The sequence below is a fragment of the Rhinopithecus roxellana genome, chromosome 4 (genome assembly GCF_007565055.1).
Source record: "Rhinopithecus roxellana isolate Shanxi Qingling chromosome 4, ASM756505v1, whole genome shotgun sequence".
In the NCBI taxonomy this organism is placed as follows: Eukaryota; Metazoa; Chordata; class Mammalia; order Primates; family Cercopithecidae; genus Rhinopithecus; species Rhinopithecus roxellana.
In genome coordinates, this window is record NC_044552.1 from 57,191,565 (window position 1) to 57,219,013 (window position 27,449).

Below are 27,449 nucleotides of genomic sequence, written 5' to 3' on the forward strand. Positions count from 1 at the left end.
GCAGGGTGCACAGAGCCTGCCCGTGGTGCACTGCTTCCAGATAAATGCTGACTTCACCGGGATTTTCCTCCCCTCCCCACCACCTCACTGTTTTCTAAGCTTCGTTCCATTCATGTGATTCTTCCCACCTCTCATGTCTCTATCCCTCCTCCCATATCCCTCCCTCCTCTTTTCCTCTTTCCTTTTCACTGCCCCTTCTTTCTCCCTCTTTCTCCCCTCACCTCCAACAGACTCCCATTTCCTTCACCCTTGCTAGCTTTAGTCCTCTTTCTTGTGAGCATATCTAAGACTTCACTTATGGAATAGAGGTTGTTGCCTACTTATAATAATCTCTGCGAGGCTGCAATACACAGCATATTACAAACTACAGCATTTTAATAATATTCAGCACTAGCTCTGCAATACCACTCATGAAGTTGCTCCACTTTTTAAAACTGTAACAACAGTCTTGTGTTTTCCTCTAAGTCATATATTCTCCTTTCCCTAACATGTAATAACTGTAATTTATTTAATTTTATTTTGTAAAGACAGGGTCTCACGCAGGCTGGTCTCAAACTCCTGGGCTCCAGCAGTCCTCCTGCCTCACCACGCGAGTAGCTGGGACTTGTACAGGTGCGCACCGTCACACCCAACAGCAACTGTAGTTGATGACGCTCCTCCTCCTAACGTTAAACCCACACAAACCAGACACTGCTGGATCCTGAATGCGAGGGATATAACAGTGAAGCAGACACAGTCCTCGACCGCACAGAGGGACAGCCAAGAAGGAGACAGAGAGACAAGTAGGCAGGCTTCCTTGCTTTAGTGTTACAAGAGAGACAAGCATGGTTTGCTTGGAAGAATGCCAAAGGGGCCCAGAAATTGGAAAATGCATTCTGAAGGATGTGAGATTCAAGGAATTGGGTCATGGAGGGGAGGACATGCTTCACTGAGTGGAGAGAAGTGGGGAAGGAGGGAATGAGAAAGGGCATGAGGAGAGTGCAGGTGAAAGTGGACTTTGAGGGAAAGTAGGAGAGATTGGCCATTGTGCATTTAAGGGTTTGGTCTATATCCTTAAGCTCCTGAAATATTTTAAGTATGGGAATCCCACCATGAAGATGGCATTTGAAAGACATTGCCCTGGTTGCTGGGAGGAGAATGGATAGGAAGTGAGGGAAAAGATGGGCAAGGAGACCACTGTGTGATTTTAACTCAGTGATATGTTTGTGGTCTTTGTCTGCTCACATCCACAACCCAGCATCCACCCTCCTCCCTGTCTGCCACCTTGCAGCAGCTTCCAAGTGTACTGCTGTTCGAGGACTGACTGTCACCCCACTGAACACAATGCAGGTAGTCCTAGGCCTCTCAACAGCTCAGTGTGTGAAAATCCACACAGCCCGAGGTTCCCACCTTCTTTCTACAGCCAGGATTGGGTTGGTGAGTCTGTGACCTGGTATGGTTGCATAGAGTCCTGTGCTCCAGAGAGTCCCCACACTTGCTTTAATGTTCTGTTGTCATCGGGTGTCACATTTTTGTTTTACATGGAACCCCATAAATAATGTAGAGGATCCTACTTCTCGCAATCCATGGATGGTGGCCTCCTGATAATTCTTTAAACTCTAGGGCAAAATGGCCTGAGGACTTTGGAGTCAGTCCAAGATTAAGAAAGATCAGACTTTCCAAAGACAGAGCTTAGAGGGTCTTTCCTGAGGCTGGGAATGGAGTCTTCCAGGGCCTGTTCTAACCTGCCTCTCTAACCAGCTGCTTTGTAACATGACATCTGGCCTGAGGCCAGAATATGCTTCAGCACAGTGGAAGAGGATGAGGACATCATTGACTTTTGCAGAGTTAAACACTTAGAGGAACTTCAGGAAGAAAGCACTTGGTAAAAGGTAAAGTTGGCTGGCCCATCAGCTCCTTGCCTGGGGTCCTGCTGCTTCTTTTCACAGTTCTCCGTGTTTATTCTCTTCTTTCCAATGGCCAGAAGACAAGTTTCTTGTTTCCTCTAGGGACCCTGGAGAGAGGCATCAGGCACCAAATACAGGATATCATGTGGAGAGGATCTCTTATTTATTACAGTCCCCATATTACTTCCCTCCCCCAAGCCCCCGCCCCCTACCTCCAGTCACTCAGTGTCTCCCGGCTTCTTCCTGCAGCAGAGAACAGAAGGCAGTTCACCTCTGCTCCCGACAGCCTGGGAACCCGCAAGATTCCCAGCATTTGAAGTCTGGTCTTGTGAAACCCCACCCTCCTCTGGCTGTGTAATTGAATGGGATACCCTCAAGGTTCACCTCACCTGAGAGGTTTTGGGGCAGATCAGCAGTAAGGTATTAAATTTTAGGAGCCTGCAAACCCCAGAAGAGAAAGGTAAGTACCTGCATTGTTTTGATTTGTCATGTTAAATGTGAATCCAGCTGCTCTGGAGTAGATGTGCATTTCCACGTGGCTTTTCTAGTAGGCTGCATGCTCTCAACCTGTGTGTCTTGTGGAGATTTACTGATGTACAAGACTGTGAGGACTAAAGAGGGGATATGACATATGGATTTTTCAAATCTGTACAGCTTTGGATAAAGAATGCCAGTCAGTATACAGATCATGGCGGCGATTCTTATTTTCTTTGGAGTGCACATCTCATTAGAAGTAGTTTGTTTTTTGGCATCTGCATAGGGGTAATTTTTACTAACTGCCTTTTCTTTTTAATAGTATAGACCTCTACCATGATTTTTTTGTTCTTCCTTTCTGAGGTTTTCAGTTAAAGAAATATTAGATTTGACAGAGAATTTGCTAACAGAAATAGGAACAGGTGTTCCTAATTTAGAGTGCCTATGTGCTGTAAGTAAAAAAAAAAATGAGTACTTTGTTCAGGGATCTGGTGGACTTGGTGGACTTCCACATTATTTTCTAGAATTTGTGGTGAAACAGTTGTTATTCCAGAAGTTTCCTGAAATTCAATACAAGCAGTGACAATGAATATCCAGGGATGGCTCAGAGGCTGTGGTGGTGGTTGTCTGTAGGGATGATACTCACTCCTTAGCTGGGTGCCCTTGTTGGTCACTGTTAAGGCTCAAGATGATAGGTCACTGAGACTCAGAGAAGAGCCAGGTCTTATTTAAGTACGACTACGTATTTCTCTGGATTTTTTTTTTTTTTTTTTTTTGGCATCTTACGTTTTTATTGTTTCATTTTGTCTTCACAACCAGCCTCTACTCTAAGAGAAATAATTTATACAGACTTCATGGAATATCAAACAATTCATACCTATGTATTGAACATTTACTTTCTTTTCTAGTTTATTTAGCTCTAATGCTCATAATTTCTTACCACTTATGTATTTTACATCAATACAGTCTCCCTCCATTCTATCTTCCATACTCTGCTACAGGGCTCTTCGGAATTTGCAGTTCTAATAACGCCACTCTCAGTGATTTTATATATATATATATATATATATATATATATATATATATATATATATATATATATATATAATTTTTTTTTCTGAGACTGTGTCTTGTTCTGTTGCCCAGTCTGGAGTACAGTGGTGCAATCTCGGCTCACTGCAACCTCTGCCTCTCAGGTTCAAGTGATTCTTGTGCCACAGCCTCCCAAGTAGCTGGGACTACAGGCACGCACCCCCATGCCCAGCTAAATGTTGTATTTTTAGTGGAGATGGGGTTTCACCATGTTGCCCAGGCTGGTCTTGAACTCCTGACCTCAGGTGATCTGCCCACTTTGGCCTCCCAAAGTGCTGGGATTACAGGTGGGAGCCACGGTGCCTGACCTCAGTGAAATATTTCTGTTGCACTCTGTTGCTTACAGCCTTGCTACCTAAAGTGTAGTCCAAGGACCAGCTGCATCAGGCATCAGCTGGAAATGATCACTTGGGAACACATTCCTTAGTCCCTCCCCAGACTTCTGAATCTGCATTTTAATCCCTGGGTGATGCATATGCACATTAAAGTTTGAGAAGCATTCACTTAAGGACGGTAGAAAAATCAAAGTCGGCTCCGTATTGTCCTGCCAGCCTCACCCTCTCAGCATCTGTCTTTGCAACTAAACTAAGTACCTTGCAGTTCCCTAATATGTGAATACTCTAACGCCTTCCTATTTCTGTGTGTGCTGTCCTCCCTGCCTGGGATACCCCTATTCATCTTCCCCACCCAATTGCCCATTAAGGCCTGGTTTGTACACCTTCATTCCCCTTCATCCCTCTTCTACTAAGCGATTCTCAGGTCTCTGATTTTTCTGGTACTTGGTGGAATGTTTTGACATATCCCTAAGCACATTAAATGATATTTGCTATATTTATTCTCACTCTTGAGGAGTTATTGGTCTTCTATGCCTAAACCCATAGCACTTGGCACAGTTTTGGGCACATAGCTTCTGCTCAATCAATTTTGTTGAATGAATGAATGAATGAGCAAATGAATGTGTACATTGTCTGAAAAACCCTAATTAATTATGAGATAGAAATCTGTAGTTTGAATCTTCCAAACATATTTTTAATCCTTATAGCATTTTCCCACACTCTTCTTTCTGAAATGTTGCTAGATTCATTTACTCACCAAATATTCTGAGTACTTTCCATGTGCCATGCCTTTTAGAATCTATTTCGTTATGTCTTTGTGACAGCCTCTTTCATTAGGTGTTTCCCTGTCGGTGCCCCGCATTCTCTGCCACTCTAAGTCAAGGACTCACTGAGTCCCGTTTCAAACGGCAAGCAGTGTGCTATGTGCTAGAGATGTAATGGCAAACAATACAGATGTGAGTCCTGCCTCCATGCAGCTCTCATCTGGAGGACTTACTTTTTGTCATCCTCTATGCTACTTCTCTTTTATGGAAGTATTAAGGAAAACTGAAATAAGCCTGATCCCTAACAAATGCTGGCACATCCAAGTAAAGGCCTTGAGAACTTGGAGCTTGAAGTCAGTGTGGTTCAGTAGAAAGAAAGCTGGACTGTGCTTTGGGGCCCCAGATTTAGTCCTGTGCCTGCAACTGTCTTGACATGTGACCCTTGGGTGGATCCACAACTTTTCTCTGAACCTTGAGTTTTTCAAGTGGTGAACAAGACAGAGAGCTACAGGGGAGAGAATCTCTGATTTCAGAGTGCAAAGAGAAGACCATATCCACAGAGCCTCTGCACTCACATTCTCTCATGCTTCACCGCAGTTTGAAACGCAGTGTTCTGTATTTCTTTGAGTCAAGCCAGCTCGAAGAGATCTTAAGAGAGCCATTTTATTTACTATGCCCATGTGTTCAGCCATTGACATTAACATTGTGCTTTGGTACTTCCCCAAGAGCACAGTTGCCCGTGACTCCTGGGGAGCAGTGTCCTGCAACTCAGAGGAATCTATGAGGCATTCATCGTTGGGTGTAGAGCTGCTCTGAAGCAGGTTAGATGAGGAGGGAGGAAGGGCCTCCATTAAGCAATCCGTGCTTTAGGAAAGCAGCCAGGAAAAGAGAAGGAAGTAGCTCTACCAAGTGGTGCAGGAAAAATCTGGAAGCAGGTAGACGTATAGCCAGTTCCTGACATCATCCCTCACTGTAGCACAGCTAATAGGATTCCCTTTCTGACTACATGTGGTATTCTCCTTTTTCCACCCAAAGATTTGTGTCTTAGCCATATTTCACCTAGAATCAAATGTTGGAGAAGAGCATAGTATCATTGTCCCCCACGCTTTGCCCTCCCATAGAGCACATGGACACTTGGGAGAAAGCAAACAGACACAACCACCAGGTTTAGGCTAAAGCAAACTGCTGAGGTGCTCCCAAGGGACCGCTGTTTCTCTCTTCCAGCCTTCTTCTCTTCCTCCTCCGTTGTCCAGAGCTTCCAAATGACACGCCTTCTGCACCTCTGGAATCCCTTCTTGCTTACTGTTGCTCCTATGCCTTTCTGCCTCCAGGCCCTCTCCATGCCCACCTTGTCTATAGCTGCCTTTCAACAACTGAAGGTTTTCTGTTGGTAATTTCTTACCCACTCAAGTTCACTTTAATCTCTGTCAATAAACACACGTTGTAACAACAAAAGGGAAGTTAACCTGCGTGAGAGGTTTCCTGTGGCCTGCCACAGATCTCAGGATGTATTTGTAATTAGCCTGGACTATATCTGACTCAATATTTCTTTTTTAATGAGAGGCATGTTGTGGGCTAGAAAGAGGCAGACCTGGTTTTTAATCTCCTGTCTTGAACAAGTAATTGTATCTTGCCAGGTCTTTGTTTTGTTTCTGAAAATATGAACTAATACTTAGTGCACAGTTATAAGAAGATTGATTATCTAAAGTGCCAAATAGGTTCCTTCAAAAAAACACCAGGTTGGCCCGGCGCGGTGGCTCCTGCCTGTAATCCCAGCACTTTGGGAGGCTGAGGTGGGCAGATCACGAGGTCAAGAGATTGAGACCTTCCTGGCAAACCTAGTGAAACCCTGTCTCTACTAAAAATACAAAAATTAGCTGGGCGTGGTGGCGCTTGCCTGTAGTCCCAGCTACTCAGGAGGCTGAGGCAGGAGAATTGCTTGAACCCGGGAGGCAGAGGTTGCAGTGAGCTGAGATTGTGCCACTGCACTCCAGCCTGGTGACAGAGCAAGACTCTGTCTCAAAACAAAACAAAACAAAACAAAAAACAAAAAACACCAAGTCTTAAAAGAGGAGGTTGGCCAAGATGGTGAAATGAGAAAACTGTCATTCACAGAATAGTTAAAGGAATATTCAGGGGACAGTTGAAAGTAAGAAGTACATCTTGTAGCACATGAAGGTTGCTTTTAAATACCTAAAGGTTGCTCTGTGTGGGAAAAGGGAAGGTCAACAGAAGATCAATGAGTGGAAATTATAGCGTAACAGATTTCAGCCCAATGTGTGGAAGGATTTACCCACCATCAAAATCATCTAAAAATGAGTGAGCTGCCTTGTGGTGTGGTGAACGCCTTGTCCCGGGCAATGTTCCAGCACCCTGGAAGACGGACTAGTGGCCAGGGTGTTCCCAAAGGGATGCCCACACTGGGTGGAGTCCGGGTGATGACCTCGAAGGTCCCTTCCCGCTCAAAGCTATCAAGAGTCTCGTGATGTCAGTGCAGTGATCCAAGCCACCAAATGAAGGTCTGCAAAAAAAGTCATCAGGCTAGAGTGAGGGCAGCTGACTTTCCATAAGCTAGCCCTAGCTATCTGCTGCAGTAAGTTTAAAATAGGGTCTTAGTAACAATGGAGTAGGCTGGACTTCCAGGAAAGAGCAAAAAAGAAATCAGAACAATGAGGAGGGAAAAGTTCACTGTAAACCACTCTTCTTGGGTTACTCTTTAACTAAATTGTGGGTTACTTCTTGTGCTGCAAACACATTCCTATTTGATGGAAAACTACCGCATTTATGTACGTTTTCAGCTCAAGTAGAGTCAGGCAAATAACAGCAAGACTCAGAGCTTTGGCTCTGATTTCTCCTCTAGCCAAAACGGAAACACAACTACATGGATATGGGTTCCTAGCCATTCAGAGATCTAATTTTAAAATGTGAAAAAGAAACTGATTCTACCATCTTCTAAATTGCAAGGACTATGAATGGAATATTTGACTTTTGGGGAGAGAAGAGCTGGCTGGAACTGTCTGCCTGCTGTGAGTCAAGTTCATTGGCCACTGCCTTCTACCCATCTTTCCTTTTCTGCTACATGAACCACCAGAAGACCTCTCTGCGAAGTAAGGACACGGAAACTTTTAGAGAAGTGAGACTTAGGCTTAGGTAGGCCCTATACACATCACCAACCACTCCAGGCAGCCCCAGAGCTTTCTGTTAATACTTTATCCTTTGTGGGCTCAAAGAACATGCAGTTCTGGACCCTTGCATGTTTCTCACCATGCTTGGGCAGCATCTTAGTGTGACTTTGCTTTCTTCAATCTCGCTTTGAGATCCTGGGGGAAAAAAGCAGCAGTCCTTTCAACAGAAACAGTTGTAAGAAAATGCTATATATTTTCAAACCAAAACAAAGCCATGATATATTTTATTCTCAAGGCTTACCTAAATTAGCTTTCTTAAAAACACTAGCTTAAAAAAAACTTTTGAAATGTAATCAACTGTGCAGAACAAAATCATAGAAACCCTTGCAGACCAGTGTATTTATTTTTAGATGCACATCAGCCTACCCAGCATAGCAAAGCCACTGTCTAATGTCCAAAGCATGGCCCTGGGAATTTCCTCTAACAAGGCTGTGTTTCCGCCCATTGTTACAGCACAAAGGACAGAAGGAGGCCTGAGTAGAGGCTCATGTCAACCCCGCCTAGAGTAAAATCTGGAGCCCGTCATCACCTCGGTTGGATCAACGTGGTCTTGAGGGCCGGGGTCAAGAGGGAGATTGCCTGCCAACTCTGGACAGATGCAAATGAGTAGTCATCCAAAAATATTCCAGAGACCAGTGACGGCAATTCAAAGTAAAGGGTCAGCTTTCTTTTTGTAGTCAAGGATCTAAATCTCACCCGCACTGTGAAATGAATTCTGGTCTAGACCTGAGACAGTGATGCCATTTGAGGATCTTGGCTTGAATTGCAATTAAAAAAGGTATTTTAAGCATATTTTAGTTAAAAAAAAGTCATAAATCTGTGTACACACAGCCCCATTAAACACACACATACACACACACACATACACACTCATTAGAGCAAGTATCAGATACCTGAATCGCCCAGAACTTTACTATTATTCTAGGCCAGTTTCTGATCCTTCATGTATTCATTGATGAAATGGGCATAATAGATCTCACATCCTATTAGTTTGGGGATAAATAAGGTATAATATTACAAACAATCTCACCCAAACTAGATTTTTACTTAAGTTTTTGCATCTTGATCCTAACATGTTTTGAGCTTCTTACAAGAAACTTCTGCACAAATATTTACTGTCAAGTCTCCAGGGGTTTTATTTGTTTGTTTTGCTACTACAGGAAAAGAAGACCAGTTTGTTACTTAATTGGCACACTTTACAAGCAGAGCTTTTCATGCCTTTGTCAAGTTCTTTCTACTCCTAGGGAAGGTCACTGCATTATTACTCAAAGCTGCAATGCTCAGGGCTATGTCTGGGGGTCTCTGGGGAAGATGAAGAGGTGGGTCTCAGGTCTGCACACAGCAGTCCACACCCATCCTGTCCGGTATTGAGTCTGTGATCTGCATTCCACAGCTCCATCACCACCCCTGCCCAATCAAAGGCTCAAGGAGCAAGGGGGACCTGCACGTACAAACACCAGCCTGAGCAGGGACTGGGTTGTTGGCCTCTGCTGGCAGGTGGATATCCCGACCCCAAGGTCGGCAGATTCAGGAAAACGTGTTGTAGTTCTTTGGTGAGAATGTGAGAATGTTAGTAAAAATGCCTTTTAGGATTGTTTTGTTTGCAAGTGTTTATTATCAGACACCCCTCAGGGGTTCACAGGGCAGGTTGCGAATGTCCGAAGTGGGGCCTGGGAATTTCCTTCCACAAAGCCTGTGCTTCTTCCTCTCTTTGTTACTCCTCAAAGAACAAGTTGAAGCATTATTAGAGATCCTTACTTAACCCTTTATCCTGCCCACTGCTTCTTCGTTTACATTACAGAAAATTCATGCTGCCAGCCATCTAAGGATCAAAAAGATGTTTGGGTTTTTGTTGTGGTGTGCACCCGCAGATGTGCACGTATGTGTGCATTTGTGTGCATGAGTGTGCATATGTTTGTGTGTTAATGAAGAGGAAACAGGTAAAGCACAAAACGTATTGCATTTTAAGAGGTTTTCATTCAGTGTTATGACATGCACCCATCATTGGTCAGATCAGAGAAAACTTTCTTTATGGTAATATGCATTCCTGCTAAAAATGATGACTCAATTTCAGTTCCCTGTCTCTAGGGAAGGGCCGTCTTAGAATTATAGTTGCTTTTCACCTTTGGAGTCTACTTATTGGCTAAAAGCTGGGGTATAATGAGTTGAAAGATATTTCAACCAACCAAGAATTATTTATTGAATATATTCTATGTGTCTGAACTCTACTAGGTATTAAGAGAAACCAGAGATTCTGCCTGCAGGAAAATTCAAGACCATGTTTTTTTTTTTTTTTTTTTTTTTTGAGACGGAGTTTCACTCTTGTTGCCCAGGCTGGAGTGCAGTGGCGTGATTTTGGCTCACTGCAACCTCCGCCTCCTGGGTTAAAGTGATTCTCCTGCCTCAGCCTCCCGAGTAGCTGGGATTACAGGCACCCGCCACCGCACTGGGCTAATTATGTATTTTTAGTAGAGATGAGGTTTCTCCATGTTGGTCAGGCTGGTCTCGAACTCCTGACCTCAGGTGATCTGCCCACTTCGGCCTCCCAAAGTGCTGGGATTACAGGCATGAGCCACCGCGCCCGGTCAAGAGCACCTATTTATACATATATACAAACACACAAACTCAACGTCTTGCAAGTGAGAGTGCAAAGAAGCCAGACATTTGTATGGTCTAAGGCCAGGAAAGATTAGAAGAGGGACATGGGCCCTCATCCAGCCTGGAACTCTTCAATTATCCCCAGAGACATCTTTATGATGTCTTCATTGTCCTTAAATCTCCAAGCATCAGCGCGGCCAAGTGTGTGCACCATGCACATACACATGTACACACATGCACACACAGCCTGCTCTCAGGAAACAGCTGTGCCTTCTTGGAGGAAATAATGCCGTTGGCCTTCTCACCATCAACTCTACACCAGGATCAGCCTCAATACCCATCTCTTTTGCCCTCTTGTTTTGTCCCAAGGGAAGAGGGACCCTTCCCTGCATCCAGAGCTCAGCTCTCCCACGCTCCTGCCTTCTGTTCCCATAGCCTCACTAGGCTCCCCTCTTATTGGTCCTTTTCTGTTATCATTTAATTATGCTTAGGTCCTTCTCATCTTAAAACAATAGGAGCAGAAGCTCTTCTCACCCCGTATTTTTCCTTACCTGTGCTTCCATCTTCATTTCCCCTCACCACAAAATTCTTGAAAGGATTATGGCTAGTCATGTCTTCATATCATCACCAACCATTCACATTGTGTTGTGTCTACGCTACCCCAGTGCACCTCAGCAAATGCTTTTGCCAAGATTCTCTACGACCTCTGTATCCTCAAATCCAACTCATTTACTGTCAGCAGGACTTCACACTGCTCTCCACTTCCTCTAGTCTTGTCCCTGCCTTCTAGGACACCAATGCTCCTGGTCTTCCTCCTTCTTCTCTGGCGCAACTTCTCAGTTTTTCTTTTACAGGTTCCTTTCCCTCTGCCATTTCCTCAGCTTCCCAGTGGCTGTAACCAGGGCCACCTTTTCTCCATTCATTCTGTCTCCCTGCTGTGGTTCATTCCTCTGCCTGGATTTCTCTTTCCTGCCTTCTCTGTTGATATAGTTTGGCTGTGTCCCCACCCAAATCTCTCCTTGAGCTGCAATAATCCCCACATGTCAAGGGTGGGGCCAGGTGGAGATAACTGAATCGTGAGGGCGGCTTCCTTCATACTGTTCTCATGGTAGTGAATACGTCTCATGAGATCTGATAGTTTAATAAATGGGAGTTCCCCTGCACAAGCTCCCTTTCCTGCCACCATGTAAGAAAGACATGACTTTGCTCCTCCTCACCTTCCACCATGATTGTGAGGCCTCCCCAGACATGTGGAACTGTGAGTCTATTAAACCTCTTTCCTTTTTAAATTATCCAGTCTCAGATATGTCTTTATTAGCAGCGTGATAACAGACTAACACATCTGTCAAGTAAACTATCCTCCTAAGTCCATTTTAAATGTCACCAAATTACTTCTTTTTTACAGGTCACAGCATCCCTGTGCAGAACTGATCTCCCCGCTAAGTGCTTTGCAGCACTGTCCCAAGCCTGTTTTACAGTGCCTTTCGTGTTTGAAATCTCAGTAATTGTTCACATGCACTTCTTTCCTAGGACATAGGGATGCTATCTTATTCATCTTTTTACTCCTCTCCCCTAGCACAGTACCTGGCACATTCGGCATTTCATGTAGAGTTAGGAATGCAAAAGTGTCACTTCAGTGATTTATCTCTTCTTTAAGTAAAATAACATCTTGTACTTTCAGGATGGATGTGTTCATAAATTTTAATTTTAATATAATTTTTGAAACTTTCCTCACATTTGGGCTACTAACAAACTTTTACCTTTTTCTTAAGATCAAAATCACAATTATTAACACTTCCTATAGGAGTTTTTAATTCCTGTTTAAAAGCAGAAATGAATGACATTTGGACTTCATTCACATTTTATTTAAATCATCACTCTGGGAGAATTTCCAAATGTGTCATGAGTGACACTGCATATTCATGCACCTGAGGTGGAGTTGCTATGGTATAGCATAACTAATATTTTTCAAGATTGTCTCCCCACTGCAGGTGCTGGTGTTGCATAAATTTTCCACAGCTCACCTGCAGAACTTGTCTACTCTTCTTTCAAAGCCATGGAGATTGATTTACTGACCAGTCTGAAGGTGAACAATGGTGGCCACAGAGAATGAGCCTAAGCACCGAGCCAGTACAGATTCCACCCAGCCTCCTGTCTCCCAGAAGTTCATAAGATAGGGATGTATCTTAGGGTACAAGGCCAGAGGTTCTCTCAACTCTGGGTGGCAGATGGTATGCTACACCCTCTGTTGGACTGTGAAGAGAAAGTATGTGCCCTGTTCTTTATTTTGAAAGATCTTATCCCTTTAAAAAATCTCTATTTTGGGTTTTTGTAATAATAGATGTATAATATATTAGTATAAGAGAACTGTAAATGACATATAAAATATGTTATTTACATGGAGATGCAAAGCACAGTTTGTGCAAGTGTGGTCTAGAGACCAGTACTTGATAAACTGGCTGGATGCTGATCAAAATGCGTATCTCTGGGTTCTACCTGAACCTACTAAATTGAAACCTGTCTGTGTAGGAAGATGGGGGTAGGAGCAGGACAGGGAGCAATGCTGCAAAATATGCATTTTTCAACCAGCACCTTAGGACAGGAGTCCCCAACTTGTGGGCCATGGACCAGTGCTGGTCGATGGCCTATTAGGAACCTGACGACACAGTAGGACGTGAGCCATGGGAGAGCCAGCGTTATTGCCTGAGCTCCACCTCTTTTTGAATCAGTGGTGGCATTCAATTCTCATGGGAACTTGAACCCTATTGTGAACTGTGCATGCGAGGAATCTAGGTTGCATGCTCCTTATGAGAATCTAATGGTTGATGATCTGAACGGTTTTATCCTGAAACCATACCCCCGCTTCTCTCGCTTCTGGTCTTCTAGAAAACTTGTCTTCCATGAAACCAGTTCCTGGTGCCAAAGAGGATGAGATCACTGCCTTAGAAGTACTTCCAAAGTATGATGCACATTTAGTCAGGCATAAAAACAATGTTTAGAAAATATCTACTAGCTTTTTAGAAAAGTGTTTACACTGGTGGCAGGAGGATCCCTCCCTGTATTTCTCTGAGTGGGTTAACGATTTTGCAGTCCAGGCTCATGTTTGCAGGAACATTCTTCCTGCTGAATTGTACCCTTTGTTGGGACTACAGGTTTGGAACAGAATTCTATATCGCTTTGTACCATCCTTCGAACCATCGTATGTTTAACCTTTCATTTGTTTATGCTTCAGCAGCTTATCTTGAAGCATAATATAGTATAGTGATAAGAACTGGGTTTGGGATTCAGAGTCTGCCTCAAATTCTTCAATTTGCCAGACTTTCAATCTATGTAGATTTTAAACCACGTTTGGCCAGTTGTTTAACCTTTCTGAGCCTCCTTCTCTAAAATGGGAGTAGCTAACTAGTTCATGGAGTGTCGTGAAAACTAAATGACATTGTGCATTTAAAAAGTTTGTTAAAAAACACTCAGCAGAGACCCTGTGATGGAAGTGTTTCTCAATAAGAGATAGCAATTAAAAATAGCAATAGTATCATCATCATCACCAACAACAATAAACTTGCTGTAAGAAAGAAATCATCCACGAGTTTCCCAGCATTAAGATAGTATTCTGCACAAAGTAGGTACCCAGAAACACTTGTCCAGCGAATGAATATCCTATTTGTGAATATGAGTACATATATTGGGAAAAGGATAGGATTTCAAAAATAAAAATATGTAACCAAACTGCTAACACAACCTGATGTGTGACTGTAGATCGAACCTCAGCTGCTCTTGATAAAACAGCACCTTTCTGCAAAATTCATCCATTTTCTCAGAGATAGTCTATAAGTTCTTCTTACTTACTTTAGCAGGCAGTTATGCTTTTTTTTTTTTTTTTGTATGTGTGAGTTTCATATGTGATGTAAATTTCTATATTCAGGATTTTTTTCCTCTTTTGACTTGAGACTCACCTTTAGTCAACAGTTTCCTGTGACAATTTTCAGGAACATGCAGACTTTATTTATTGTAATGGATTATCCTTCAAAAACAAGATTTATAATTGATGAATTGGTCAGTGCCTATAGCCTGTTTACTGATATGCACTAGTTCCATTTTTAAACCCAATTACTCAAACCACCAAACCAAATGCACACACATGCATGAGTGCATGCATGCACACATGCAGACACACGCACACATCTCTAATGGTTATGCATGTGGGATCTGAGCTGTGGACTTATAAAGTATTATGTCAAAGAAAGAGGAAAAGGAAGAAAGAAATATTAGCAGTCTAGAGATAAGATAACCATATTTAGAGAAAGAAAGGAGACGAAAGAGAAATAGAGAGACTATGAATAAAAAGTGTCCTATGTGCAGGCTTCTCATGACAGAAGCATCTTAGGATCTTCTGGTCCATTTTCTTCCTAGCATGGAGGACTTAATACTCACCAAGCTCTGCTCTAAATACTTAATTTGGAACACTTCATTTAATATGAGAAAATTGCACTGTCTCTGTTTTAAAGATAAGAAAACTGAGGATCAGAGATTAAGTAACTTACCCAAATTTCAATAGCTGGAAGTGGTAGAACTAGGACTTTAACCCAACAGCCTGGTGCCATAGCCCATGCTTTTACCCTCTTAAGCAGCTCTAATAGTGTGCTGCCTTAGGGATTCATTCATAACAAACATGGATTAAGCACCTGACTACTCTGTGCCAGATACTGTGCTAAGTGCTAGACATAGAACAGTAGGTAAATGAGGTCCTACCCTGGGGTGGTGTGCGAGGTGGTAGTATCACAGGACAGTGGAGGAGCCCATAAATAAAGCATTGTAATGCAGTTCAGTAGGTGCTTTGACAGGGGAGGAGGTGATGGGAGGTGTACACACAACTAGAGGAAGTCAAAGGGAGGCTTCTTACAGGGAATGACCTTGACCTGGGCCGTGAAGGACTGTGAGAGTTGGCAGACTATAGAACACAGAGCATTCAGGGTGCTAAGGAGGTTCAGAAAGGTCAAGTAAGACGAGAAAAAAGGAGTAATTAGCTTGACTGTGGTCATTTCACAATGTATACGTATAGCAAAAAAGCATGTAGTGCACCATAAATATACTTTTTATTTGTCAATTTTACCTCGATAAAACTGAAGAGAAAAAAGGAAGGAGTAGGAAGAGGTGAAGCTGGCTCTTAGGCAGAAGCCCTGGCAATGAAGCATCTCGGCTGAAGATAATGACGTGTGGGGAGAGAAGAGATGGCCCACAGATGAACCTAGCAGCCCATCTAGCTGCCAGTGTTTCTCTAAATGTATGCGGAGGTTCTGATACAGCTGACACAGGCCTGGGAACCAGACATTAATAGTTTCTCAAAGCGAGAACCACAATGGTAAAAAATAAATAAAATAAAAATAACCATGCTCTATCTCAGTGGTTATTAAACATTTGTGCACATCAGAATCACCTGGACAGCTTGATAGCTTGTTAAAACACTGGTTACTGGGCCTCACTTCCAGAGTATTAGATTCTGGAAGTCTGGGGTGGGCTCTAGAATTTGCCTGCCTGTGTTTCTTTTTTCTTTTTTCTTTTCTTTTCTTTTATTTCTTTGTTTCTTTCTTTCTTTCCCCTCCTTTCTCTCCCCTCCTTTCTCCCCCCCCCCCCCCCCCCGCCCCGCAACTTTCTCTCTTTCTTTCTTTCTTTCTCTCTTTCTTTCCTTCTTTCCTTCGAGACAAGGTCTCTCTCTGTCACCCAGGTGGGAGTGCAGTGTCACAGTCATAGCTCACTGAAGCCCCAAATTCTTGGGCTCAAGTGATCCTCCTACTTCAGCCCCACAAGGAGCTAGGATTACAGGTGCTTGCCAGCATGCCTGGCTTTTTATTATTTGTAGAGACAGGGTCTTGCTATGTTGCCTAGGCTGGTCTGAAACTCCTGGCTTCAAGGGCTCCTCACACCTCGACCTTCCAAAGTGCTAGGATTAGAGATGTGAGTCACTGAGCAGGCCTAGAATTTGCATTTCCATCAAGTTCCCAGAATGTTGGGGGCCCACATTTTTGAACCACTGCTCTGTCTACTGAGCAGACTCTGAGTGTGAAGCCAAGAACTTAGCCAAAGCTATTTGAGTGATTCTTAGGTTGCACTAAAATTTGAAAATTATTGGGAGGAAGAATTACTAAATCTCTTATCTTCTTTGTTGTAAGTGCTCCTTTAACTTTTAATTATTTCTGTAGTTTACGAAAATCCAACCCAAATATTCCTGATATTTTGGTTCATTTTGGTCTGTAAGGGGTCAAAATATAAGGACGTGTAGGGTTCTTTGGAATTTCAAAAATCAGCCCTCTGAAATTTCTCTTTGCAAAGCAGGAAGTCACTTGCTGCTGAGAGCAAACACTTGAGTCAACCGTTTGCCTCGTTAGAGGGCTTCAGAGCTGTGGCTTCTGAGCACATTTCTCTACATTTTAGAATGGTGTGAATCTGAGTCTTTACAGAATAGGTTATACAGGTGGAAATATGAGATCTGTGTCTCTAAGTGTGGCCAACTGGCTGAGGCTGAAATATATCCTAATGTCTTTATTTCCTCCATTGTAGATAAGGCAGGAGGCAGCTGGAAAATCAAAAATTCCCTTGAACGAAGGAGAATTGGAAGGACGGATAGGGAAGAAGAGGTCCTATGTGCTTATTTTCCCCTTTGCTTACCAAAATCCAACAAACAGCAACTATCTTCTCTAATGTCATGGTCACAAACTAAATTTCTCAAAACAAATATTTAGAAGAAAAAGATTGATGTGGAAAATATAATAGCAAGTGGCTGAATTAATCTTTAACATGAGTGAAGAATCAAGAGTTGCACCTCTTCACCCCAGGTTACACCAAAATCCGTGCACACTCAGTCCCAAAGCAAGTCCTGCAGAACCTCACATATGGGAAAAGTAAAAGTCAACCATTAGTATGGTTGGTTTAGCGTCTAAGGAAAACCATATTTTTCAATCCGTGTTTGGTTTCAGATACAGAACTACAAATACCAACTGTATGTATTGAAAAAAAAATCCACATAAAACTGGGTCCTTGAAATTCAAACTCCTGTTATTCAAGAGACAACTGTAATTTAAAATCACAAGAAATAAGTTCTCATGAGCATTTTATAATCATTCTAGTAGTCTAAACTCCTCCATCTATAGTACTAAAATGTAAATGCCATTGAGAACATCTGGAAGTAGCTGGAAATCTTCATTCATCGAAAGTGGGTTCAATTCCATTGACAATCTCTATTACATACAGAAAAAATGGGCTAAATATATGTTTGAAGATTTTTCAGCACTACGCAAGTTTTCACCTTTAGTATGTCAGTAAAATTAATTAGTTGAAGCTTCCCATTCCATGTCCTCACAAACAAAATTCAACCTTTAATGAAAGTCACTTTTGGATTTTGAAACAATGAGTTCAAAGGGAAGTTACTAAAAATAGTTGAAATTAACATTGATTGTAAAGGAAATAAACAGAAAATTACTTATATTGGACCCAAGAGACAATACTTTTTTTTTTTTTTTTTGAGATGGAGTCTCCCTCTGTCACCCAGGCTGGAGTGCAATGGCGTGATCTCGGCTCCCTGCAACCTCTGCCTCCCAGGTTCAAGCAATTCTCCTGCCTCAGCCTCCTGAGTAGCTGGGACTACAGTCGCCCGCCACCACACCCGGATAATTTTTTGTACTTTTGGTAGAGATGGGGTTTCACCGTGTTAGCAAGCATGGTCTCGATCTCCTGACCTCGTGATCCGCCCGCCTCAGTCTCCCAAAGTGCTGGGATTACAGGTGTGAGGCACCGCACCTGGCCAAGGCAATACATTTTAATTAACTTACTCTTTCTCTTCATTTGTTTAATTTTCACACAGGGATTTTAGTTGAAGTCACATATACTAATTTGTTTACATACTTATTTACTGTGTGTCTTCACAAGTCTCTACACTCTTCTCAAACCAGTGCCCTCCTGTTTCCCGTGCCCCTCCACACCTTGAGCCCACCTTAAGCTTCAACCCTGCCTGCCCCCAATCAAGATACCCTGAAACTGGCCACTCAGCGAATCATGTTAAAGCAAGATTCCTGCCCCACAGGTAGAAGAGAACCACTAGTTAAAGAAGCAAGCAATGAGTCCCTGGGACGTTTGCTTTTATATAATCAGAAAAGGCTGGGCATGGTGGCTCATGCCTGTAATCCCAGCAATTTGGGAGGCTGAGGCTGAGGGGATCACGAGGGCAAGAGATTGAGGCCATCCTGGCCAACATGGTGAAACCCCATCTCTACTAAAAATACAAAAATTAGCTGAGTGTGGTGGCACGCACCTGTAATTCCAGCTATTTGGGAGGCTGAGGCAGGAGAATCGCTTTAACCTGGGAGGCAGACGTTGCAGTGAGCTGAGATTGCGCCACTGAACTCCAGCCTGGTGACAGAGTGAGACTTCATTAAAAAAAAAAAAAAAAAAAAAAAAAAGACAAGTAGAAAGAATGAAAAATAAGGCTAGTTTTGGGGAGAGGCTTTGTGAAGGACTCTGTGGTAGAACATGTGTGGTCATCTCTAGATTTGTGGTTTTCAGAATTTGGTTTGCACAAGAGTTACCTGGAGAGTTTGTTAATGATGAAGATCTTAGGGCTGTACCTTGAGACTCTAGGTGGGGGAACTCACAGGAGGAACCCAGAAGTCCTGGTCAGGGGACACCCAAAGGGTTATTAAGCACTCTACCCATGTGGATCACTGCAACCTAGTGCAGTGATCATTAAGGTGCTGATCTCCACCCACCAAGATGCTCCTTCATCTAGTGGGATAAGGGGGTGGACTCCAAGATTTTATCACTGGCTCAGAAGACCACTCACTTCCAGTGGCCTCACCTACCAGAATCTGTTGCCTTTTTCATAGCAGCCCCAAAGTTTCTCATTCTCATTGACTTCCAAGATGATTGACAGAGCCAAAAAATACAGAAATAGACAAGTGCTATTTGTCAGTCAATGATGTTTATCAAGGGTTAGAAGAGTTTAGAAGGAAGACACCACACTCAGCTCTGATTTGCTGCTTATGAGATGCCAGATGGTAGTGTCTGAGGCCAGCAGAAAGGAAGGGGAAGGGAGGATACTGCTGTAGAAGGCGCCCGGAATGTTATTTTTCTAGCAAAGACTTTTCAGAGTGAACACTGGAATTCGTTCTGCAGGCTTTCCAGAATTAAAGAATGTACATTTTCCCCAAACACTAAAATTAAACTATAAATCATGTTTATTCACAAGTTACATGTAATAGGAAACATTTCTGGTATTGATAACTCTGAATCAGTAGTCCCCAAACCCCAACTTATTAGCAGTCTTGCTTTCTGTGGTTTCAGTCACTCCATGGCCAACTGGGGTCTGTAAATATTAAATGGAAAATTCCAGAAAAAAACAATTTATAAGTTTTAAATTACATGCCATTCTGAATAGCATGATGAAATCTCATGCTGTTCATTCTGCCTTACCTGGAACATGAATCATCACTTTGTCCAGCATATTTCTGTCCATTAGTCACTTAGTAGCTTTCTCAGTTATGAAATCTACTGTCAGGGTATGTATTGCTGCACCTATGTTCAAATGACTTTTATCTGACTTAACAATTGCCCCAAAGCACAAGATTAGTGATGCTGGCATATTATATAACTGCTCTATTTTATTGTTAGTTATTGTTGTTAATCTCTTAACTGTGCCTAATTTATAAATTAAACTTTATCATAGGTATGTATGCATATAAAAAAACATAGTATATATGGGGTTTAGTACTATCAATGATTTCAGGCATCCACTGTGGGCCTTGGAATGTATCCCCCTCGGATAATGGGGGACCACTGTGTTGCCTTGCAACTAGAATGGTGGCGAATGGTTGGGAGGACTGAGGTACACATTTTAAGGAAAGAGCCACAATTGACCTGAACTGCTCTGCTTACTAAGATAAGAAAATAAAAGATTTAGTAGAAAACCCAATGGCATGAAATCTGAGACAGTGAGGGGCTGGGAAAACATGAGGTAAACATCATAAGGGCAATTTCAGTGACATGGGAGAAAGATGGGCTTGATGCCAACCCATCAACACACACACAGACACACACACACACACACACACACACACAGAGTCCTTATTTCCTGTACCTTGCTTCATGTTCTTCATAGCATTTTTGCTCATCAGACACATAACTCACTTGTTTATTGTCTATATTTCTGTATCAGTCAAGGTCCTGGCAGAAAAGAAGTGACATTTTCAAAGGGTAACAGAAGAGGTAAGAGCAGTTAAGTCAACATAGAACTGGCAGCATCGAGCAGCCATGGGTTGCATCTCATTAAGCAAAAAGGGTCAAGAAGGGTGGGGAGGTAAGGGAGGTGTCAGAGGAACCTGCCAAGATCTGTGACTATGGGAGAGGGGAATCCCCCAGGATCTGTGGCTAGAGGGGAGGAACACAACCACTGCCAAAACTGCTGCCTGCCAGGAGTTGGGGGGAGAAAATGCCAGGTTCTCCTGTGCTTCCATACTACAACGTCCCGCTGGGATCTCCCACTCTCCCTACCTTCCATCACCCTCCCAGAAGACAAGGCACAGCAGAGTGCCGGGTTAGCCTCCTGGGGCACAGAGAAGGGTGAAGATGGACCTGGAGGGTACACAGAGGCTAGCCAGCACCTCCCCCAACTAGAGTGCAGACTCCTAGGGGACAGTTGTTTTCATTACTTCTTATCCCCAGGGCCTAGAACAGTGTCTGGCATGTAGATTTTCAAAATGTTTGATGATGGAATGAAGGTGTGCATGATTTGGAAAAAGAGAGATGTCGAAAGATTAAAGCAGTTTCCTAGCATGTGTGATATAAACCCACCTACTGCCACTAATATAGCAGACAGTTAGATTTACCCTTTCTCATAATGCTTTCACATGAAGGGATATTTTGAGGAAGGCAGGTATGGCAGGCAGATCTGGAAGAAAAGATAGAGAAGATACAGCAAGGACTTCAGCACCATATGACCAACAGCAAAACCACAAAGTCTGAAGGTTAATTGCTTTAGAATCTACAGGTGATAGAGGCATGGGAGTATTCAAGCCCCAGCCAGCACCCATCCCAGGGAGGAAGACCTTAGGCATGGCGCAGCTCTGGGTTCCATCCTGACCAACTCAACCCCTCTGAGACTGATTTTCCTCATCTGTAAAATGGGGATGAGGACAGAATGCGGTGTTGTGAAGACTGAGCAGGATCCGACACACTGTACTTAGGGTGGCGTAAACAGTAGGAGCCATAAGGATTGTTTCCTGTGCAAGGCAAGTTCTCTAATTTTGAGATAGGTGTGGAAACTGCTGCAGTTGCTCTGCTTTCTCGGCTGGAGCCATTCATTCTGCATTCCTGATTAGGGAGAGGGTCAGGCGGTAATAGGACACCTCGTTCCGGACAGCTTTACCCAGTCCCCCTACATGGCTTCCTGCTTCCTTCCTGCAGGGTCAAGTGGAGTCAAAGCTTGTTTTCCTTCTCACTCCAGGTCAGCACCACACAACACACTTGTTTTTTTCAGGTGGCCCTGGGGGCTTGGAACCGCACTGACAGACATCCGTGCAGCCCTTCCTTCCTCTGGGTCAGGGAGATGTTTCCAGATGGAGTTGAATTCAGGAGCAGGTGAGGGACTTGGGGAAAAGGAGAAAGGCAATATTAGCTTCCTCTGGAGAAGCTGGGAAATGCCTTAGTGAATCGGATTCACATGGCCTTACTTTAATATGAGCTCTCTCTCCACTTTTATTTGGTAGTGGCAAATTCTTCCTCTACCCTCTTTGGGTCTGTACCCCTAAAAGTACTGCTCTCAGATAAAATAAATTAGGCTAATGAAGAGAGAATGAGGCACCTCTGAATGAAGGTCTCCTGTGCTTGCATGAAGAGCTCACAAGAGACACTCTGGAATCCGTGACACCAGGGTGAAGTGGTGGGGGGTTTCCCTCAAGTGCAGGCAATAAGGTGGTGCATTGTCTGTAGAGAATTTGAAATTAACAATAAAACTGACTAAAGCATTTTTAAGGATTATTGGTCGGGCTCAGTGGCTCACGCCTATAATCTCAGCACTTTGGGAGGTCGAGACGGGCGGATCACGAGGTCAGGAGATCAAGACCATCCTGGCTAACACAGTGAAACCCTGTCTCTACTAAAGATACAAAAAATTAGCCGGGCATTGTGGCACGTGCCCGTAGTCTCAGCTACTCAGGAGGTGGAAGTGGAATAATCGCTTGAACCTGGGAGGCAGAGGTTGCAGTGAGCCAAGATCACACTACTGCACTCCAGCCTGGGCAACACAGCAAGACCCCGTCTCAAAAAAAAAAAAAAAGAACTATCACCATATCATGGTGATCCCAAACAATGTCAGCGATGAAGTATTTTTCCTAAAAAATCTATTGAAGGTCTAAGTTTTTAACAATTGCTACCATTACCGGTGAGTTTCAGTAATATAAGCTGCTAATTAATGTACTTTTATTACTTACCTTTTGATAAATAGTGTTCTACAGAGAAGGTAATTCAGAAAACTCTCATTTATATAGCAGCTCCTGACACAGAGGAACTCAGCTACCCATGTTTGTTCCAAGAGTAAGTTTCTAAGGGTTTGTGACTGAGTTTGCCTGAAGTTTCTCCAGCCTCTGCAGAATAACACATCCCTGCATTTGAACAGTAGATTAAAAACACGCAATGTTAGCATGGTGGTTGTAAAGAAACTGATCATGTGTAGCTTTAATTCTGTCATTCTATGGGACCTTACAGAGTTTTTATTTTTGTTTAAAATTTAAAACAGTGCAGAGTGCAATCTTCAAGGCATACTATTATTATTTGGCATGTACGAATTTTAGTTCACACTTAACATTTCACTGAATTTTAGTAGTAGCATAAAGTAGAATGTTTCCTTTTTTAGTCAATTGCTTTAAATCGAAAGAATTAGTCAAGCAAATAAGGCTTATTGCTGAAAATAATGTCCTCATATAAAGGAAGGGAAAGTTAATAAAAGATCTTGTCCAAGTGTCAACTCTGCTGGTTATCTCCATGGTCCAGAATTATGTGTGCTGGCTGCTCTCTAATTTTATGTACAGAAGTGTGAGTGTGTGTGTGGCATAGGAGTGTGCATGCATGTGTGTGTATGTGTGTTTTTGAGAGACAGAGAGACATTAGTGGATTCAGGTGACTCAGGGGCAAGAGGTCACTCATAAGATTACCCATATTTAGTGAGAGCCCAGAAGGTTCAAATGAAGAGTCCCAGACAGAGATGTGCCGTAAAAGGTTCACATATTGCTGGGTAAAACACAAAGTCTAGATCTTAATGGCTTTCAACAAAATGGAAAAGCGAACAATTTGAGGAATTCCGGAAGAAACTAAAAATAGATGTGGTTTTCTCTCCCTTAATATTCCAGGTCAGACGAGGCAAAACTAAGGGCTCTGGGTCTGGAAGAATTGTGTAATTGTTGATATGTAGCTATGTTTTGTGTACTGTGCTTCAGATCCAAAAATAGTTTAGTGGTCCTGAGAGGCAGACTCTGATAACTAGAAGGTGATGTACTTATGAAAGGTCTTGAACTTGGAAACGTGGACCCCCTCATTGTGCTGAGATAGGCCATGGGAGCTGTGGAGGGCTGAGTAATTTCCATGAGGCCCGATGACAATCTGTACAATGCTAGACCATTTTGAATTGCAGTAGCAGCCACTGTGAACACCTTTATCTTCAATCTCTTACCCTTTAAATTCCTAAAATAGAAAGCTCAGGCTAGAAAGCAGCGCAACTCACCTTCAGTAGTAGCAACCTGATCACCAGGCCAACTAGGTCAGTCCATCTCTCTGGGTTTGCCATTGTGGTATGAGATGGAACAGACCAGTGAATAAAGAGGGTACCAAAGTAATGGCATATCCATGACTTGGACCTGAGGAGACAGAGAATTCAGTGGATTTAGGGGCAAGCAACTTGAAGTGAATAGCTAGTGCTTTTCTCCAGTATTAAAACAAGCAAGTTGTTTTGAACAGGAGTTACTTTACTGAGCTATATGTGTACCATCTGGAAATTATTTATCCTTGTATTTTCTTTAAAAATGATTCACCACAGGTCACATAAAAGTGGTGCTCTTAGATACCAAGACCTTGCTAATTATCAAGTTAATATTTAGTTCCCCTAAGCTCACTCACAAGCTCTGTGGTTTTGCAGCATTCCAAGTCTCTATGTTTTTAAGAGGCACATTCTTCCTTCTCCCTAAGGAGTTGAACTTCAGAAAGTTTGATTAATTTTCATATATGCTTTGTTTTCCATTCCCATCACTGCTGCCTCCAACTTTGTGCTTCTCCTCAATGATCTTATTTTTGGCCCCTTCTTGGCGATGCATTTCAGAACCATTGTTGTTTTTCATAGACACTGGCGTCTCCCAGTCTTTTTTTCAGATTTCTTTCTCAAGCAAACATTGTCATTGTGCATGACATATTATGTATTCTTGAAAGGGCGTTTTAAAAAGAATACGTCATCCCTCAGAGGAATTGCGAAGTCTTAGTATAGGGATGCGATTATTAACCATCAAACAGGAGCCCAGGAGCAGTGACTCTGTGGGGAGGTGGGATGCATGCTTGAGGGTGGTGATTTTCACCACGTGGATGACTCATCTCTGGTTGACCAGAAGGTGATACTGACCTAGCGATGTCACGCTTCTATTGTAGGTGTTATAATTATTGAGCATCTGTTATGTACTGGGAATTTCTAGCTCTTCCTCAGAAATTACTTTCACTATGGCCAAGATTGTGACATGGGGGAATCCTGTACCCCTGTTAACAAACAAGGGGCTTCGGGGGCATTAATGTGCACAGAAAACCCTTGTGTGGATATAGTAGCAACCACAACCACGCTGTGACTTTGCTTTGGGGTATACTGGATTCACCTCACAGTATATATCCTACCAAGTGAAAAGAGATAAGAAGTAAAACAAAATCTGTCCTTGATTTACTTACTTATTTTAAAAGCACGAATTGAACACCTACTATGTTCCTTTTAGCAGTTACCTAGCATTTTAGTTTGTCTTTTCTTTTATGACCTCACCTCCACATTAGTCACTTCTAACTAATAATTTTGAAAACTCATGGTCAAAAAATAATTTTTAAATGATCAGATCTTGAGTGTTCAATTTGATCTTTCTTAAATAGGTTCATGTACTGCACATGAACAAAATTCAGAGGGACCCAGAAACTTGCATGGTAAAAAATATGCCCACTAAATCACATTATGTTTTAACTGTATTTCAATATAATTGTTTTCATTTGTTATCTTATATATTCTGTTTTGTGCATTCACAAACATTATTCTAAGAAGGCTTGCACAGCCTTCACCAAATGGACAAAGAAGTTTATGGCAAAAAAAAAAAAAAATTGATTCTGTGTTAGTCTTTTTTTTTTTTTTTTTTTTTTTTTGAGGCGGAGTCTTACTTTGTCACCCAGGCTGGAGTGCAATGGCACGATCTCGACTCACTGCAACTTCCGCCTCCCCGGTTCAAGGGATTCTCCTGCCTCAGCCTCCCGAGTAGCTGGGATTACAGGCGTTAGTCATTCTTTTAGTGAGAGTCAGTGAGATACAGACCCTCCCAGTCTTCATGTGACTAAAAACGTTTTTTATTTTGCCTTCAATCATGAAGGTTCTTTCAAGTGTGACACCCTGGAAGAAAGCACAGGCGAAAGAGGACAGTGGGCCCCTGGGCCAAGTCTTAGGCACACCTACTTAAGGAGACCGAGAGGAGGGACTGCCAGGGCAGAAGGAGAGTGAGTGTCACAGAAGACACAGAATATGTCTTGTGGTTTATAAGAAGGTAGAAGTGGCCAACTATGTCAAATGGTGCTACCGAGTTAAGGGAGGTGAGAACAGCTAATGAACCGTTGGTTATAGCAACCAGGAGACTGGGGGAGCTCCCTGAGAGCAGCTGTGATGCAGAAGTAGGGAGGGGAGATTGATTTGACTGATTTTGAGGCTGGAGAGAGAGGTTAAAGAGGTGGAGATGAAATCTAGGTATTTGGCTCTTTAGTTAAGAGCTGTGAAGGGGAACACAAAAATGTTGCAGTAAATGAGGGGAAAGAGAAAGACGTAATGTCAGAGAGATACCCTATGTCTGTGTGCTGATGATGCTGAGGAAGTAAGAGGGGACAGCATCCGGAGCCCAGTGGAAGAAGGGGCAAGCCTTATCATCCTCTCAAACTAGAAGGAAGGCCAGAATGGGTAGGGCAGGTGCAAGAAGATTGAAAGTTTTTATGTAAAAAGATGAATGTTTATTTTTTTTTTTAAAACAGTGTTTCCCTCTGTTGCCCATGCTGGGGTGCAGTGGTGTGATCATGACTCACTGCAGCCTTGACTTCCCAGGCTTAAGTGATCCTCCTACCTCAGCCTCCCTGGTAGGTGGGACTACAGGTGTGCACCACTATGTCCGGCTAATTTTTGTATTGTTTTGTAGAGATGGGGTCACACCGTGTTGCCCAGGCTGGTTTCAAACTCCTGGGCTCAAGGGATCCGCCTGCCTCAGCCTCCCAAACTGCTGGGATTACAGGCGTGAGATGCCACACATAGCCAAATGTTTCATTTAATTGACTGTTTTTCCAATGAAATGTGAGGCAAGGGTACTGCTAAGACTGAGGAGAGAAGAGAAGGTGTGAAATGGCCCTTTCAAGGAGTGAGAAAACTACCATAAATAATAGGATTGCCAGGTTATGTGGCCATAACAGTTCCACTGATAATGGGCAGAATGATTTTTACATGCAAGCTGCATGCCAGCCTATAAATAACTGCTGTCTGAAATACCATCCCCACACCATTTCCCACTTCTTTCTACACTCATTATTCTCCTGTTATCTCTACTGCCTGTTCATGTTAAATCTTTAACTGCTGGTTTAAATTAATTCACACTAATATGGAACTCACTGGAAATGGAAATGAACAATATCTCAACATTTCAAAGATATTTGAGTCAGAGTAGGGGCAGTTTCTTCACTTAAAGTAATTTGTCTCTAAAAGTGTAATTTTAAGGAATGAGGTGCAGATAAACAGGTTTTTCTGTTGCTTTCCAAATCCTGCTACAGAAGTGATAGTTTATGCTTCTGATGTCACCTGGCATCTTATTTTTCATACTA

The 27,449-nt window shown here is 42.8% G+C and overlaps 1 protein-coding gene across 2 annotated transcripts in view; it reads left to right on the plus strand.

Moving 5' to 3' along the window:
- Nucleotides 1-2,125: 2,125 nt before the first annotated feature.
- The window catches only part of ADGRF5 (adhesion G protein-coupled receptor F5), a 103,392-nt gene continuing 78,068 nt past the window's right edge, over nucleotides 2,126-27,449 (plus strand). For both annotated transcript variants that reach the window (XM_010356506.2, XM_010356508.2), the window contains exon 1: nucleotides 2,126-2,346. The gene's annotated coding sequence lies outside the window, so the exon portion shown is untranslated. The remainder of the gene's footprint in view (nucleotides 2,347-27,449) is intronic.